The sequence below is a fragment of the Gossypium hirsutum genome, chromosome D06 (assembly GCF_007990345.1).
Source record: "Gossypium hirsutum isolate 1008001.06 chromosome D06, Gossypium_hirsutum_v2.1, whole genome shotgun sequence".
NCBI classification, from domain to species: Eukaryota; Viridiplantae; Streptophyta; class Magnoliopsida; order Malvales; family Malvaceae; genus Gossypium; species Gossypium hirsutum.
Window position 1 is genome coordinate 28,095,412 of NC_053442.1, and position 6,000 is coordinate 28,101,411.

Consider the following 6,000-nt stretch of genomic DNA (forward strand, 5'->3'; position numbering starts at 1 on the left):
TATAATTTTTGGTTTAGCCAATAAGTACAATTTATTCTTTAAAGTCATCCTTGTTCTGCTGTCTGACAGTTCCAACCCTTCTTCACTAAAAATTAATTATCTCCTCGTACAGGATTCGTATGATGTTACCGTTTGTTTCTATTGAAAATAGACTCATTTAGGATTTTAAAAATATAAATTTAAGCCTATAATTATTTTTATTCAATTTTTGATGATTTTAAAAAGTCAAAACAGGGGAACCCAAATTCATTCTGATCTAGTCTCACAAAATTTATTATATCTCATGATTTACAATTCCATTGCTTACACCGTTTCTTGTATGAGAAACTATACTTAATAAGATTTAATTCCATATTTTTTTCATTCTCTAATTATATTTCCACAATTTATGGTGATTTTTCAAAATTAACCTACTGCTGCTATCCAAAACTGTTTTGGTGCAAGATGTTGATTACTAAGTTTATAACTCCCTAATTCCCTTTCTCTATAATATTTCCCATCATCTTCACTTATTTCCCTTCACTAATATATCAAGAACATAAGAATTTATTTAAGAAAACTCTACTATAACATCATTTCCATGCTTTTTCAACAATAACAAACTTAAAAATATATTGAAATCTTGATGTTCTTACCTTGTGCTATTGATTTCAATCTTTAACTTGATTTTCTCTCTCCTCCAGCTTCTATGTCTTGAATCTAACTTGACATTCTAGCTCCCCATTGTCTCATTATTATTTTTCTCTCTTGGAAGCTATGGGAATTCTTTTGATTTCTAGGTGAAAATAGTGAATTTTTGGTGAAAGGACCAAATTATAAAGAAAGCAAAACTTTCTTTCTTCTATTCTCTTCTAACGTTAGGTGTATGAAAAGATTATAATTTTTTTCATCATCTTTCCTCCCTTTTATATTAATCATTTAATAATAAAATAATACTAAAAATCTTAATAAAATATTAATTAAATAACATTTATCTAATTAATTAATTAAAAATATCACAAACATCATCATTACCTTCTAGAATTCTCTCTCTCTCTATTTGACCATTTTGCCCTGTATAATCTTTTGAAATTCCATCCTTGAGTCATCACTCAATTTGGTAAAATTACAATTTAGTCCCTCAAAATTCTTCACCTTTTCAATTTGGTCCTAATTCATCCATTTTCCTTAGTTTCTAGATTATTCCACTATTAAAATATTTACACTACTGATCCTTCAACTTTTTTATATTTACACTTTAATCCCTCAAATTTTGAGTATTTACTCTTGGGCAACAAAACTTTTCTCACTTTTGCGATTTAATCCTTTCTTGAATTAATATATCATAATATAATTCCCAATGTTGCCATAACTCAAAATTTCCCTTTTTGTCACTTTATTTTCTTATTTTACTATCAATGATACCTACTTTCTTACAGTAGTAATTTTCGGGGTATTACAGTAGTAATTTTCGGGATATTACAGTAACATATTTCTCGGTTCAATTCAGAAACCAATTCCTCAATTCCATCACACAATTTCATCAATCCAATAATTCAATCACACACACACACACACATATATATATATGCACATAGCAACATATTTTATTTCCATATCAAAAATAATTTCACATTTCAAATAATATTCAATTCAATACCTAGCACAAATATCCGATTCAACCACTTCAATATATCACGCTGAATCAACTTGTAGCTTACCTTATAACTTACCATGCAATGCAATGTACAAATACAACAATTGAAATAGTTCAAATTATAGAAACACAAACTGTATTCTCCGAGCTACTCGTCGACAATCTTTTCTTTCCCTTTCTTTCTCGCAGATTCTGAGTCGACATTAGATACTGATTAATAAAAATAAAATAAATTACTAATACACAACCCAATTCCTATTCAATTGTTAAATTATACAAATTTTGCATATCTATCTTCTTCTTTTTTTACTTTAGTCATTCAAACTGAGAATAACAAAATTTTCACATTTAACCTTCCAAGCTTAAACTCTACCAGAATAATACCTCAAACATTAATTATTCACTAATGATAAAACTCACAATCTTTAACAATACTAAAAATTATAACATGGGTCAGTTAGTTCTACGTACCGTGATTCCAAAAACATAAAAAATTACAAGAAAATGACTAAATTAAACTAGCCAATTTGAGCTTGAAATCTAACAACATTAGCTGTGTGTTTCTTCTTCTCCCTGTTCTTTCTTTTTTCAAAAGAAGAAAAAAAATTGAAAATAGAATAGTCACATTCTCTTTCAATCCACTAACCCTTTTGTTTTTGTTTTATTTTAATAATAACTTAAATTTTAACTTAAGTTTTAACATATATATAACATGTATTATAAATCTTAGATGGGCGCCATTATGACTATACATAATGGTTTATTTATTTAATAACTCCTATAAATTCAATTCTAATTATATTTCCTTAATAATTAGACTTTTGACCTTTTTCGATTTAGTCCATGTACTTTAATTAAACACTATTTCATCGAAATTACGTATCCAAAATTCAATTCACTTCCAACATAGTTCCATAAATATTAAATAAAAATATTTACAAGTTTGATTTACAGAAATGGAGCCTCGAAAATACACTTTCTGACACGATTGACCTTTCAGACGTTACATACTATATTACAATTTGACCCGTATACTTGCGAACACCACCATTCTAATTATATATATTTTTGGTGTGCTATTTTTATGATAAATGGTAACACTTTTATAGGTGATCAACCTTTTGATCCAAATTGACTTTGTTTTTCATATAGATAAATTATATCGACCGAATCAAATCGTGATGTATCTAAAAAAGTAGAAAGTAATGTTTCTACTTCTGAGTAGGGAGTTGTTTATAGTGTGCCCATTCTACAAGGTTTAGGGAATGAGGCAAGAGATGCCTTCTTCCAATTGATGAACCAATGGTTCATATAGTTATGGGAGCTACCCTTCAGCTCTGCAATCCCAAATCCAACCTCTACCCTGAGTATGCCTTCTATGGCAATATATTGTCCTCAAAACTCAAATCCTGTGAATGTTAACTGACCCCGATTGAAAAAACTCATAAATGTGGGATAGAAGAATTTTGAGGTAAGAAAGATGATGATCCAACAAGAGTATTGACTAGAAATCATTCTGAGGGTTTTAGGTGGAATTAATGTGTTGTTTGGAAGATTGTTCGAAATGTGTAGTATTTCTAGTGAAAGAAAAAGCATATTAGTGGTGGATAACCCTGACATCAGTGACACCGAAAGACTGACTGAGTTTGGACTTCTTTCAGACTAAATTTAAAAAGAAATATATTAGTCTATTATATCTTAAAAATAAGAAATGAAAGTTTATGGAATTAAGATAGGGGAATATGATAGTGGCGGAACATGAGTGTAATTTTTTTCGATTCAACAAGTATACCCGAGAACTTGTATTTACTGAGGTCGGGATGTGTATTCGTTTTGAATAAGAGCTTGTTTCTGATGCAATTCTACTGAGCACTTTATGAGAAATTTCCTAAGGAAATTAAATGTTATTAGCGATTAGAATATAAAATAGATGTCGACTTTACAGAAGGGTACGAGACCTTAAATTAGTGGTACTGCTAGTGTCAAATGAGGTAAATCCAGAGCTACATTGATGAGATCTGAAGCTTATGCATCTTCCAGAGCTTATGCTAACTAGATCAGAGAAGAGAGCACTACTCGTGATGTTATTATCGGTACATTTTCTTTATTTGATATTTCTGAACATACATTGATTGACTTTGGATTAATGCATTCATACATTTACACTATATTAGTAGCTGAAAGAAATATGCTAATAGAGTTGAATGAATTTGATTTCAGAGTAATAAACCCGTTAGGTTAGTGTGTTGTTGGTAATAAAATATGTAGAGACTGTCCACTACAAATTTGAGGTCGTGAGTACCTTGCCAACCTAATGTTATTACTGTTTGATAAATTTGATATTTGTTTAGGGTATTGATTGATTATATTGCATGATGTTTTGGTCAAATGTAGACAAAAGAATACCGCTGAGATGTCTGAATGATGAATTAATTAATGTTGAGGCTGACCGGTTTGATTCTACTACTAGTATTATTTTAGCGATATCTGCCCAAAAACTGATTAGAAAAGGTTGTGAACCATATCTAGTATACATTTTAGATACTGAAGTACCGAGATCAAGGAAAAAATAGGTTCTAATAGTTAACAAATTCATTGATATGTTTCCTTGGAGAATTGTTAGGTTTACTGCTTGAGAGAGAAGTTTATTTTGTTATTTAAGTGACACCCAAAACTACTCTAATTTCGATTGCATCATATGAAATTGTACAAAAAAATTGAAAGTATAGTTGCAAGAATTATTAGACAGATATTTATTCAACTGAGCATATCATCTTGGAGTGTGTCAATGTTATTGTGAAAAAAGAAAGACGAAACTATGGGATTGTGTATTGATTACAGATAGTTGAATAGAGTCACCATAAAGCTATGTTAATAGAAGCTCTAGTATAGACTTTGCTTGAATCCAGAAGGAATTCGTTGTTTATAGTGATGCTTCTCTTAACGAATTGGGTTGTGTACTAATGCAAGAAGGAAAAGTAATAACCTATGCTTTTTGGCAAATTAAGCCACATAAGAAGAATTATACTATGTATGATCTAGAATTAGCTACTATAGTGTTTGCTCTAAAGATCTGGTGACATTATATATACGAGATAGTGTCACATTTTCACTTATCACAAAAGTCTGAAGAACCTATTGACACAGAAAGAGTTGAATTGAAATAGAGAAGATGATTAGAGTTGTTGAAAGATTATAATTTGATTATTGAATATCATACGAGTAAATTTAATGTGGAAACTGACTTACTAAGTCAAAAATCTCTGTTTTGCTCTAAATGTTATGAACACTCACCTGATTCTAGAATGTGATAGTTCTATTTTACCCAATTTGAGAACTAAACAAGTGTTTCTACAAAGAATTCAGGAGTTGTAGAAAGATGATTCATAATTTCTAATTAAACGAAAACTTACTGAAAATGATCAGAATTTAGAGTTTAGTGTTGATAATAAGGGGAATCTGTGCTTTCGAAAACATTTGTGTATGCTAAGAAATTTAGACTTTAAACAGTTATATTGATGGCCATGGATGAATTGAGAAATTTAAGAGTTTATGGCAAAATGTTTAGTTCCGTCAAATTTGTTACTACCTATGAAGATTCTGGAATGGAAATGGGAGCATGTTACTATGGAATTTGTATCGAATTTACCGTTAACACCGAAAATAAAATTTGCAATCTAGGTAATAGTTGACAGATTGATAAAGTCCAAATACTTTATTATCGTCAGGATAGATTACTCGCTTGAGAAGTTGACTGAATTGTATGTCTCTAAGATTGTTAGACTGTACGATTTACCATTGTTTAATATTTCTAATCGAGATGCAAGATTTACTTATAGATTTTGAGGTAAGTCACATGAAGCCCTGGGTACAAAATTGAACTTCAGTAAAATGTTTCATCCTCAGACTGACGGACAATCAGAATGGGTGATACAGATTGTTGAAGATGTTATAATGTTGTATTATTGAATTTGAAAGCAGCTAGGAGAAATTTCTATCGTTAGCTGACTTTGACTATAATAAAAGTTATCAATTGAGTATGAAAATCGCACTGTGCGAGACTTTATACAAATGTAAGTGCAAAACCCCATTGTACTGGTTAGAGTTGAGAGAAAGAAAATTGACAATGGCTGATATGATATGAGAGACAAAAGAAAAAGTCAGAGTTATACATGAATGTTTGAAAGCTACCTCAGATTGTTAGAAATCCTATATTGATTTTAAAGAAAAGATATTGAGTTTCAGATCAACGATAAAATGTTTTTGAAAGTTTCACACTGAAAGAAATTTCTACGTTTCGACAGAAAAGGAAAAATCAGTTTGAGATTTATAGGGCCTTATGAGATTCTTCAAAGGATTAGTTG